Source organism: Antechinus flavipes, chromosome 2 (genome assembly GCF_016432865.1).
Source record: "Antechinus flavipes isolate AdamAnt ecotype Samford, QLD, Australia chromosome 2, AdamAnt_v2, whole genome shotgun sequence".
Taxonomy (NCBI): Eukaryota; Metazoa; Chordata; class Mammalia; order Dasyuromorphia; family Dasyuridae; genus Antechinus; species Antechinus flavipes.
This window is the reverse complement of record NC_067399.1, coordinates 643,042,920-643,056,848: the sequence shown is the minus strand read 5'-3', so window position 1 is coordinate 643,056,848 and position 13,929 is coordinate 643,042,920.

Below are 13,929 nucleotides of genomic sequence, written 5' to 3'. Positions count from 1 at the left end.
GATAAAGATGCAAGCAGATACAGTGCAGAGTTCAAGTTGCAAAAGTATTTCCTTTGCATCTATTTCGATGGTCCAGTTTATGGATGATAACATATTGCTTGTACCAAGCAGGAACACATCAGTCTCCTTGAAGAAATGAACAATCATTCAAAAGAGTTTGGTCTAAAGCATACACACAGGAAAATCAAATGGATGAAGAATGCCTTTCCTCTCTCCCCTAGGGGGTGGAATACAATTAGATGGACAATGGAGACCATCTTTTAGTCCCTATATCTTGAATGGACACTGCAAAGGGATAACAAATTGGTCCCGGATCTAAATCTGAGAAGACTGAATTAAGCTTGTCCTTTAATGACCCTTAAATTATCCCAGAAAAGAAGGTATCCATTTTTTAAAAATATATTTTATTGTTGTTATCTTTTGTTTTTATATCTGCTACACTCCCTTAAGCTGCATCATTTTTCCACCTTCTCCCAGAGAGCCATTCATCATGATAAATAATTTTTAAAGAGAGGAATAAGAAAAAAATTCCGCAGAAGTAATGAACAAATTGAAAACACTTTGATATTATTTGAAATATTTTAGATACCAATATTCTATTGTGTTCTTATATGTCTACCATTGATGGAGTATGACTGCTTCTCAGGAATGAAAAATGAGTATGACTCAGAGGGCAATGGAGAGGGATGTTATAGTCTTCAACACGTAATAAATAAGAATCAGACAAAGGGATGTCAGTAGACAAATGCACGGTCAAAAAAGATGATAGACTGGTCAAATGGAGAGAATTAGAGGAAACTAGTAGATGGACCATGGACTCTACTGATATCCTTCTAGTGTGAGGAGAAAGTGAGGGAACTTACCAATAGTGACTGAATGGGAGGATGTAGATAATAGTCTTACGGGGTGGAATGAAGGATGACTTATCTAATTATAAGGAACATCCACATTGATGAGCTCATAGAGCCACTTAGAATTTAATTAAGAGCCTTTTTTATATTTAAAAAATATTTTTACTGATATCTTGTTTCTTACATCATCATAGTTATCCTAAATATTTCTCCTCTACCCCTCCAAGTCATTCCATATACAAATAATTTTCAAAAAGAAAAAAATCAACATAACTGATTGACACACTAAAAAAGTCTCTAAAAATAAGCAACGTGTAACATTTATCTTCCTCCTGCCTCTGTAAGTTAGTGATGTCTTCTCATTTCTCAAGTCCTGCTTGATCTTTATAATTTTATAACTTTTGTTTTTAATTTTTAATTTACTTTTTGAAATTCACACTATTTTACTTATTTATTAAAACAATAATAACCTTTTATTTTTCAAAATACATGCAAAGATAATTTTCAACATTCACTCTTTGTCTTCCAATTTTTTTTCTCCCATCTTCTTCTCCCCTGGACAGCAACAATTGATCCAATTATATAGATTAAACATGTGCAATTCCTCTAAACATATTAAACATATACTGTTGCAGTCATTTGTTTTGCTTTCTTTATTTTGCATCAGTTTATGTAGATCTTACCAGACCATTGTAACCATTGCACACATAGTTTCTTATAGCACAATAATGTTCCACTACACTTATGTGCCACAAGTACCTCCTATGTTAATTAATTTTTTTTCAATCCACCACTTCACATCAAACTCTCTTGTAACAGGGAAAAACAATTCAGTGTAACTGACCCACAGAGCCACTGAGACTGACGGCATATGCTACATTTTGTACTCCTAATCCCGTACCTCTGAGAAGAAGGATATATGGAACATCTTTTGTTCTTTGGAACTAACATTTTCTGTCAGTTCTTCCTATTTCAGGGAGCTGTATAGGACTATTTTCATTTACATTATTGTAGTCATTTTGTAGGTAGTTCTCTGGGTTCTACTTTCTTTAAGTAGATTTCATACAAGTCTTCCTATGTTTTTCTGAATTCTTCAGATTGTATGCTAAGGTTCCATCATAATACAACAAATTTACATATCACGCTTTATTCAGTCTTTCCCCAATTGATGAACATCCTTGCTTTGTTCTAGATGTTTTTGTTGTTTTGTAATGGAGAAAGTGCTGCTTGGATTATTTTGGTATAGACTTGTTTAATTGTTCTAGTCTTGTCCAATTCTTCATGACCCCATTTGGGGTTTTCTTGGCAAAGACATTAGAATGGTTTGCCATTTCCTTCTCCAGCTCGTTTTCAGTTGTATCCAAATTTTCATGATCCTATTTGGGGTTTTCTTGGCAAAGATGCTGGAGTGGTTGGCCATTTCCTTCTTCAGCTCATTGTACATGCGAGGAAACTGAGATGAACAGGGATAATTGACTTTCCCAGAGTCACATCGTCTGAGGTCAAATTTGAACTCAGGTTTTCCTGACTTGAAGCCTGGCACTCTAGCCTCTGTGCTGTCTCTTTTGGTATAGTTGGAGCCTTCTTAGTTTTAATACCTTAGAGGTCTATGCTGAGTCAAGGAATCATTGAATTCAACAGCAGGAGCCACTCGATGATTCTTTTCTCATAGTTTCCCTTTCTTTTCTAGAAGAGTTGGACCAATTCATGCTGCCCCATCAGTTTGTGTACTTATCTTCTCCCACTCCCTCTATAAGTGATCACATAACCCCCCCCCATACTACTTTAATTTTTCCTTGTTTTTGTATAATTCTTTTCTCTAGTGGGAAATATGCTCCTTGAGGACAGGAATGATTATATTGGTTTTTTCCCTTTTGTATTCCCAATACCAGATTCCTAGTAATTATCTCATGAATTAAATTGAATTAAAATATAAGCAATAGATGGAAGTGGACTGATGTACACTTGTGCTTCCTTATTTCTCCAGGGGATATAATAAATGGGCTCTTCTGCCTCCTCTTCAACATGGTGTCTAGTGACTGCGATATACTGTCCTAACTTCTTCCTCATTTTTCCGTTGAAAATAACATATAGAGCATCCCAGTAGAGTGTAATCTCTTTGAGGGAGGGAAATATTGTTTTTTTTGGTCTTTGTACCCTCAGTGCCTAGCATACCACCCAGTGCATAGTAAATTCCTAATAAATACCTATGATTATTTCTTTCATCTCTAGACTTACTTTAAAAAGAGCACTGGCTTAGCAGTTCCTAGGTTCAAATCTTGCCTCTGACACTTAACATATCTGCCTTTGAGAATCACTTCACTTTTCTGAAGTGAGGACCTCAGTTTCCACATCCAAAGGGGGACTTCTCTCTCAGCTTCAGACATATGATCTTAGGATACTGGTCTGCCTCTGTTTTCTTTTTGCTTTTTGCACCCATACTCTTTATCATTTCCTCCCCTAGCAGAGGTCACTGATGCTCCGTGGAGATGCCAAAGGGGAAAAATTTCTGATAACCTGGCAAGCAAATTGAAGTTTGGCCTTAATTTCCAAGATAATTTAGTGTAATTTGCTGCTAATGAATCAATGCACCACTTCTTGTTCATTATAGCTTTCTTAATCGGATTGAATTTTAAATTCTTACTAACTTCATCACTAGGAAATATTAATGAAATGAAGCTGGCCTGAACAGGGCCCTCCCTCTTACTGCAGAAATAGAATAATAATGGCAGCAGAGTACCTCTGTAGCCTGAGAAATATGCTGCACTAGTCTCTTACTAGGTGCCCAAATGTCCAGCTCTTCTCAGTGGTCATCCGTGGGCTGCAATGAGAAGGATTGAGGGTAAACTCAAAGACAATTATCATGGAGAGATAGAAATGTCAGACATCTTGCAAACCTGCTCTTTTTGGAAGTTATAAGGAAAAAAAATTCTGTATGAGGTGGTTTATTATGGAATCAGTATAAAAATGAAAGGAAGATATTGGAAACATGAAAGATGGAATGGGAATTATGAGAATAGAGACAACGTGAGGAGAATAGGTGAGGAGACAGACAGACACAGAAATCAAGATGGATGCATGGATGACAATACCATGGTATCATAGACAGAGAGAATTTAGTCCAACTCCTTTTCCCAGATGAGGAGTTGAAACCCAGAGAATTTCAGGCATTTAGTGTAAGTCATTTAATATCTGGTAGATGGAAGAGAGCAGTTCAGTTTTTAGGCCTTTCTTTTCTCATTAGTTTCCAGGGGCCCGAGTTTCTTCTCAGAACTAGCCACACAGAGTTCTTTGCCCTGGCCTTGGGGTTTTCATTCCCCCCCATTTGTTAACCATCACTGATCTTGTGAATGGACCATCAATTCCAGCAGCTGGCTGGCTGTCTCTATTTTTTTGACAGCCTCTTGCTATACCCCAGAGCATCAGAAAGTTTTTAAGGACTTTCTGTATAATGGAAAACATGTATGAGAGGAGGTTTGACAACTGCAATTGTCAAACCTCAATTAAAGAATAAATATGATAGGTACTTCTCAGAGTTATGAGAATGAAGTGAAGTAATATCTGTGGATTTCTTTGCAAACCTTAATATGCTATATAAATGTTAGCTATTAGTATTATCTACTAGAGAAAAACTGGCATTTTTCTCTTTGGACAATTTAATGTTTATGTTTTTTCACAGACAGACCAATTTCTTTTACTTGTTTGAATGCTTGAATACTTCTAACCTGTTGTCCTATTGTACCCATTTGTTCTAGACCATCCAACATGCATGGGTCATAAATATTTATTTTTTCTTATAGATATATTCAGACTTCTGTCCTTATTATGAGTCCTGATAGCTTGTTTGAAATCCTTGTAGACAGTAGATCCACAAGATAAAATTTGTCTCTTGGTGTAGAAGTCCAGAATAGTCAGGCCTAAGTGCTTAATGCCTTTGGGAGCCCCATACCTCTTTGGGGCTTTTCTAAATATGTTCTATTTTTCAATTAGTTACCTTCTTTTAGGAAGGAGTGAGTTTGGACCTACAGTCAGCTTCTGTGTTTCAGGATTCCCTGGAGAATATTTGAGTGCTTTGTGTTGCGAGGCCCCAGAGGAATTTTTTATGATTAAATCTAGCCTGTGTGTTTAGGTCTAGAGCAGAAGAGAGCCCTTTAGGGAGATAGGAGAAAGTCAAGTGCCCCAACCTCCCTTGGATTCAATACTGGTTTTGTACTTGAACATTTCCCATTTTTAGTTGGTACCCAGCTGAGCCCAGGGTTACCCTTCCCTCATATACATATTCATAAGGAATACAGGAGATCAAGATCATCAGGAATGTGAATTAAAGTATCAAAATAGCACCTATACTTTTCAAGCTACAGTTCTATTTAACTTCCATCTACTTTGACCCATGAGCCTTTCTAGGTTAACAAACTCATGCTTTAATCTCTCATATTCCTTACAGCTGCTGAAAAGAATGGCCTTTCTTGCATAAGAAGATTGGATGATTAATAGAAAGTAAGCGATAACTGATAGAGAACTCATATGGTCCTCACAGTGCCATAAGAATTTGAGGAAGACCCCCTACTATCTTTAATGGGCCCCCTCCAATTATAATAAACTTATGGGAGTGTATGGAAAGGAGTTGATCAGGATGGGCAGGCACAAAGAGATTGTAAATGACATTATTGCAGGTACTCAGGTGGGAATTCCCACCTCAATGAGATGGTGGATTCCTTGGACTCCAAAGTTGCTTCCCATCACATTGGGACTGGCACCCTTGAGACTCTTGTAACTTAATTGTACAATTACCAAAGAGCGATAACTCCCATTGACTTTTAACAGCAAATTCCTCTTTCTGACAATTACAACCTTTCATATCAACTCCCTTTTCATGCTTATTACATAGTATTCTTCCCATACTGAATAGTACCGATCATAGTAAGGGTAAATTCTGTTGCCTTAATGAGATTGTTTGTCAGTTCAGTATAACTGATAATATAGGGAGAATAAGTTTTATTACCCTAATAAGATAGTTTGTCCACTTAGCATAACTGATTCCATTTTGTTTTAAATCTGTTTTGTGATTGAGCTGCCTTGACTAAATTGCTTTTTTATAAGTTTTCAACAATAAGATTAGCACCTGTGTGGTATGATGTTGTAAACAACATTTGTGGATCCTTCAAAACAACTGACAAACATATGTAGACCCTCTGATAAGACAGACCACCAATGAGAAAATCTTATAAACAATTTGATCAGAAATTTGGAACATAAACTACCATCCAATTAACAACTTCATTTAGAAATATAAAAACCCACCTAAGATGCCACTTATCAGGCTATTTCTAAGGAGGGCTAGCACTTGAATTTCTCGTCCTGCCCCCCTCCCAATCCCACCCTATCCCAGCCTTTCATACTGGATCAAACATATGGAGTTGCAGGGCAGTGCTCATTGTGTGACTGAGATTCGTAGGTCTCCAAGAAGACCACCCCAGAGGGTGACTGGTGGCTGGCTGGGCAGAAAGGAGACCTAGTCTAGTCTGTAAAGAAAGAAGCCTATGGGAACCTCTAAAATGCCAGTGATGGGGGGGGGGCTTTTTATAGAGTATTGTTTGCTCTTTTTGATTAATAAAGTTTGATTGAATGAATTAAGAAGTATCAGTCTAATAAATATTTAAAACATCAGGGTGATGGAAGAATCTCCTTTTAGAGAGTATTATTTGCTTTTTTGATTAATAAAGTTTGATTGTATGAATTGAGAAAATGCAAGTCTAATGAATGTTTAAAATATCAGGATGATGGGGGAAAATCTCTTTTTAGAGAGCATTGTTTGTTCTTTTTGATTAATAAAGTTTGATTGCATGAATTGAGAAGGATAAGTCTAATGAATGTTTCCATCCCATAGTCAGCATAAGTAAGGTATACACGCCACAGATAAACTGATCTATTCTATTTCCTTATGTCTGAAATGCCCTTTCTTTTTACTGATAGTTATTAGAATCTTATTTAAAATTTGGAATTTTAATTTAGAATTTTTCAAAGTTCAATTAAAGGTTTCTTCCTGCATGAAGCTATTTACTGGTTCCTTCTAGTACTCCCCCCACCCTGAAATTACTTTGTACTTATTTATTTTGTATATAATCTGTATAACTGTTCACATGTACATGCTGCCTAACACAGTGCCTGGCACAGATTCAGTGCTTAATGAATCCTTGTTGATTGATTCTATTTTCTTAGCCTTCCTCTCAGATAATGAGGAAGCTGCCTGATTTAGCTTTTGATGCTACACAGCTTCTAGAACAGTACTTGGTACTTAAAAATGCTTATTGATTGATTGATATCTACATTATTACTGGGTAATCTCTCTTTCTGCCCAAAGGTTTTTGGCAGAGAGATGGATTTGAAAAACTTTGACACACAATACTCTCAAGAATAGAATCCATGGACCAAGAATGAAGGTACCAAAAAGGGAGCTTTTCTGTGTCATCCTGCTCACTTCTGCACAAACATCTAAATCCTTTCCTCTCTTCCAACCCAGTTCAACACCCTTCAGGAAGCCTTCCCTGATCCCTTGCACTCACACTGACCTTCCTCTTCCCTGACTTTTAGGATATCATGTGAATTCTATACTAGGCATTTAATCATTTCGTTCAATTCAGTAAGATTAAATAAACACTTATTCAGTACTTTCTAGGTACCAGGCCATGGAAGGGCACTGGGAATACAATGACAAGAACCAAACTGCTTTCAAGGAGCTAATATTCTACTGGGGGCTGAGGCAAAGAGAAACACAACCACCGATAAGTATGTAAGTGATTTTCTAAGAATACTTGAACCCTTTCCAGTCTGGTAGGAGCTGTTAGAGTTAGGAAAGTTGACATAGCTTCCAGGAGCCCAGGACTTCTCTATGTGCCATGATAGGGCATGAGAAAAGAAATTTAGTGATGTCAGAACTCAGTGAAATACTGAAAAATGTTTCTTCTCTCCTCCATCTGTCAGAATATGGGAAATTTGATTGTAGATAAAGATTTAGACTTGTAAAGGACCTCAGATAGCCTCTAACCTATCCCCTCATTTTACAGATGAGACTGAAGAACTTTAGGTGACTTGCTCAGGTTGTATAATGAATAAATGATGATATGAGAAATGATCAGCAGGGTGATTTCAGAAAGGCCTGGAAAGACTTACATGAACTGATGCTGAGGGAAATGAACAGGACCAGGAGATCATTATACATGACAACAGCAAGATTATATGATGATCAATTCTGAGGGACACGGCTCTTCTCAGCGATGATATGATTCAGGCCAGTTCCAATGGTCTTGTGATGGAGAGAGCTAGAGAGAGGACTGTGGGGATTGAGTGTGGACCGCAACATAGCATTTTCACTCTTTTTGTTTTTTCCTTGCATTTTCTTTCTTTCTCATTTTTTCCCCTTTTTGATCTGACTTTTCTTGTGCAGCAAAATAATTGTGGAAATATGCATAAAAGAATTGCACATGTTTAACATATATTGGGTTATTTTCTGTGTAGGGGAGAGGGTGGGGAGAAGGGAGGGAAAAATTTGGAATATGAGTTTTACAAGGGTGAATGTTGAAAATAAAGGTTCTAAAAATGAATAAATGACAGACCAACAGACAGATCTGGAAAACACTTGGCTGAAGTGTATGCCCTGCAGACTGAGAAATACTGTCCGGACAGGATTAATGATGATTTGGGGGAAGTGGAGAAGACGGTATGGAGGGCACTGCTGTGCTTAGTGCCAGTCCTTTGGATTTATGTAACTATTCTTCCAGGAAGCCCTCAACTGGCAGATCAATTCCATTTTCCAAAAGAGAGTTTAATAGTGTTGTTGGATTTTTATTGGCAAACAGAAAAAAAAAAGAAAAAAAGAAAAAAAACTGACTTACAAGCATAGGAGTCAGACACAAAAAGGGCAAATATCTCATCTCTGTTTTTTTTAGCTCCAGAGCAGAGGGGGAACTCAACCCAAGCTTTTTGGAGTCCTAACAGGGACCAGATGTGAGAGAATATTTTATTGAGCACCATTAGCATTTTTAAAAGAGGAGATAAAGAATGGCTATGCTTAATAGCTTTAGGTTTCAGCTGCCTAGTTTTCCTAATAAATAACCTTTAAAAATTATTTTTTTTAAAAAAAAACACTTCAATGGAGCGTTGATTTGTGTCAGGTTTAGTATCAAAAACGAATTCTGTATTTTAATGTTGCTACAAGAGTAAAGGTAAGGGAAATGTTATGCTAGAAGGTATTCTGTAGATTACAGACATTGTTGTGGGAAGGATAGGGGGACATCCTTTGAATGTTCCCTTTAATCCTTTCAATCAGGCTGGTTCCCTGGCAGGATTTAAAAGAAAGGCGAGCATTTGACTGCCATTGATGGGAAGAAAGAGAAGCAAGGAATGAACAAAATTATGAATGAAAAGAGTATCTGTCGGCAAAAAGGGTCAACCTGACTGCAGGATGGGGCCCACATTATTCTAAGGTAGAAGAGGCAGATGGTGGGAAAGAGAGCAGAGACTTGAGTAAAAAGCAACTTTTGTACCCTGGGCAAATGGCAAAAAGCGTGTCGAGGACAGGTGATGACAATGGTTCCCATCCAGAGCTGAGGAGTAATGGCAGGGACTACCGAGTAGTAGAGAAATAACTATTTCCATTAGTTATTCCTGCTAATCTGGAACCAAACTTAGTTGTTTCTGTGCTCCTGCAAAGACTAAACATATTTCAATTGCTCTGCAAATTTCTGGGGGAAAGCCCCAGTTGTCCTGCCCTATTCGGGGCTCAACATGGAGGTTGGTTTGTGGGGATGTGCTGAGCACGTGCCGGTGTGTTGCTGAGAAAAGTAAACTCTGGTAAATTAATAGTTTTAGCTAGGATCTAGCCCTGACCATGATCTAGCAAGGCTCTTCTTGTTTTGATTCCACCACCAACATCTGTGGATATTATGTGCCATTGGAGACCGTGCTCGGGGATACTTAATCTACTGCGTTTTGGAACTCCTGCCCTAGAACTGAGCTCCAGAACTGTATCTGGTCCATTGTGCGTCAGACCAGCCCCAGCTTCACACCAGCCTCTCCCCACAAGCAGCTCCTTGCATCTGACCGGCCACATGTGTAACATCCTCACTCCATTCTGGGAAATAATAATTAAATCAAAGCTCTCACAGCTCCTGCAAGTACACATTCAGTTGCTTGTGACTCCAGTCACTGTCTCTGATGCCCCAAATTCAAAGCCCGTTCCCCTCTATGTTTTCCCTGTCTTATTAGGATGTAAGCTCCCAAGTCCTTAGCATAGTAAGCACTTGTTAATAACAGATATTTTCCATTCATTCACTGGAAGGCTTGAGGTAAAAGCTGCTATAGAAAAACAGAGCTGTTGACTTTATTCAATAGTCTGGTTGAACCCTGGTCTGATTTGGAATCTAAATGATCTTCATTCTTTTCCCCTGTGGAGAATTCTTTCCCTGGAGAAATGTCTGTATGTGTGCATAGAATTACTAGATGGTCATGTGTACATTTGCATCTTATTTTCATCTTGGTACCTTGGACATATTTCTAGCTCAAATGTCAGGGAAGCTGTTTACCTTGTCTCAACACTGGGGCTGTGGAGCCCATCCTGTCTCTCACTCCCTTTCCTTGGCGTTCGCAATATTTCAGAGAAGGTTCCCTTCAAGGTCTTGGCCTTGAGCCTCCTGCTTAGCATCTCACTTTGTCTAAGGAGCTCCCGCTTCTAAATCATCCCTGCCCACAGAGTCTCAGCCAGCTGTTCTTCCCAGGCCTCGGGAAAACCCTGCTTCCGTGGCTCGTGATATCTGGTCCCTTCACCCTTAGCAGCCGGGTCACCGGGTCCGTGGCCTGGTAGAGTGGGACTAATAATAATTGATACCTTGATGTCTGCAAAGTGCCTTACAAATGCGAGCGCATTCGAGGCTCACCAAAATCCTGGGTGGCAGGTACCACAGAAATTCTCTCCCTTCCCCAGGTCCGGGTCTCTATCCCCATTACGCTATGGCACACTATGCTGAGAAAGTCGGTGTACAAGTTCTTTCCCCGCCACAATTAGCCTTGGATTCTTGGTCAAAGCCCTCCCCCTCTCTGGGATTCCCTGATCCTTAAAATGAGGGGGTTGGACTAGATGGTGATTAAGATTTCCTTCTCCCCAGCCCCCAAGCCAAGCTCTAATATCTAGCAAGGATTGTTAGCAATTTTGTTTAGCACTCCACTATGCTTGATATTAAAGGGACAAGTGTACCATACCATGAATTATATATTCATAATAAAAAATACTAATAATATAATACAATAATAATAATCTAATTATAATACATTACAATCATAGATATAGATATGTCTATATCTATATGTGTATTATGTATCTATCCATCTATCTCACCATATATTCCAAACCCCTCTATTGCTACACAGTCACAGATGTATACACACACACATATATTTACAAAGTAGATTATATATAATGAATTATACAATTATTTCCTCTTCCATTGCCAAGACTAACAAAGGATCAGCCAAAATGTGCCCCAATACAAGTCCACATAAATCCATATTTTTCATATTGAATGTCCTATCTTTTTGGGGTAACCAGAAGATTCTGCTGCTACTCTGTTAATTACTTGGGGGAAAGGAACCCTATTTTGTTCTTTGTGGGGACACAGATCACTCACGTTCTGAGGTGGGGTTGATGAGAGCTATTCCACGCTAATGTCCTTTCTTAGATTCTCCCTTCCTCCAATTAGATAGCAGCATCAGTCCTGGAGTCAGGAGGACCTGAATTTTAATCTGCCCTCAGACTCTGGACAAGTCACTTACCCCGCTTGCTTCAGTTTCCTCATCTGTAAAATGATCTGGAGAAGAAAATGGCAGACCATTCAATCTTGGCCAAGAAAACCCCAAATGGGGTCACGAAGTGTCAGACATGGCTGAACAAAAACATTTTTCTTGGTGGAGTTCTTTCTTCCCAACTTTTTACATCCTTTCTCCACTTATAAGGCTTATAAGATCACAAATCTAGAAGAGGTCTTAGGAATCATCTCTTCCAGAGCTTATCTAATATACTCAAGATCACATGACCAATTAATGGCAATGTCCTCTAATTCTACATCTGTAACTTTCCCCTGGTAATCATCCCCTCTCTCCTCTGATCTCACATACTGTCTTCCCCATTCATACAGTACTTAGTTAGACCCTAGAATGGTAAAACTGAGAGGGAAAGAAATCACCAGTCAAACTGGTGACACTGAGACCCAGAAGAGAGAACTTAGAGTCACAGATCAAATGTGCAGCAGAGTTGGGACTAGAACCCCGGTCCCCTGACTTGCAGTCTAGAGCTGTTTCCATGAAATGATCGCATCTGTCTCTTTTTTTATGTCTCCTCCTATGATTAAAATATAAATAGCTTTGGAAAGGAGAACCCTTGAAACTGTTATCCATCATTAATGCTCAACAAAAATGTGCCCACTGGGATTTTTCCGAGGCACAGCAGTTTATTTGAAAAAGATCTGGGGGTTTTAGTTGACTGCAGGCTCAAAATGAATCAACAGCCAAGAAACTAATGCAGTCTTGGGCCGAGCTAAGCGAGACATGGTACGTGGGGCTTGGGAAGAAAACATTTTTATATATTCATTGCCTCTCTCCTCCCTCTACAGCTGAGGAGCTGTCTCCATTTTTGGTTGCTAGGACTTTGATAAGCTGGAGAGAATTCAGAGAAGGGCAGCCAGGATGAGGATGGACCTTGAGAATGAGCTGAAGGAACTGGAGATATTTAACCCAGAGAAGATTTGGTCTGGTATGATAGCAGCATTCAAGTATTGGAAGGGCTGCTCCAAGCTTAGAGTTGTTCTATCCAGCAGAACTGGGGACCACAGGGAGGAGCTACAGAGGCAGACTCGGGTTCCAGATCAGGAAAGGTTTCCTAGCAATTGACACTATCCTCAACTAGACTATGATGCTCCAGGAGTAGGGGGCTCCCCTAAGTGGAGATCTTCAAGCCATTTGTCGGAGATGTTGTGGAGGGGAGTTTGGACTACATGGACACAGAAATCCCTCCCCACTTTCTGATTCCTGAAGGATAAGACCAACGACAGTTGGGTTTTCAAAGGGAGGAGGAGGACTCAAGACATGGCGCATGAAAGTGCTGGGAGATAAGCCTAATGTCCCATAAAGAATGCAAGGTTCCCAAATTCACTTTGCAGTTTTGCAGGATGCTATAAAGGCATCAAACTGTAATTGATAGCATTTTAATTTTTTCACAGTGCTTTATATATATTCTCTCTCATTTTGGCTTCCTATAACCCTATGAAATTAATACTCCAGGAATAACCATGATCATCAGTATTTTAAATACTTTGGGGTATCCGACATGGAATTCAAAAGATCTGAATTCACATCTTGCCTCAAATACTCCCTAGCTGTGTGACCCCTCACCTTTGGCTGCCTTGGTTTCCTTAACTATAAAATGGGGATAATAACAGCACCTCCCTCTCACGGTTGATGTGAAGATCAATGAGATCATATCAGTAAATTCTTAGCACAGTCTCTGGCACAATAATTTTTAGCTATTATTATTATTATTACTTTCCTAAGACCAATAAAATCATGCAATAGTCTCTGTTCTTCTTTCAGTTCAGCATTTTCTGATTTTTTTTCTTGTATAAATAAATCATCCTGTCATCTGAAGGACAGAAAAATATAAGGAATGAGGTTTTTCAATAACATCTTAGCCATGTACAGGGTTTTTTTTCAATAATGTCTCAGCAATGTACCGGGCTCCTTATTCATGAAATCACAGAATCTCTGAGCTGAAAGAACTCTCAAAGGGACCTTTCTAACCTGGAAGACCTCAGCAGAAGTGTCCTTGATAGCTTGCTCAATGCAGGGTCTTCTAGCTCCCATTTCATGAGCTCCAGTGATGTGCTTCTTTTGGCACCTACTCACATGGATAAAATCCCTCAACTTTTGACAAATAGAAAAAAGCATTTGACAATGTCGATTCCTGTCCCCTGGAAACTATCTCCATTCACTCTGGGTTTTTGTGACATTCCTCCCGTATATCCCATAACTTGGT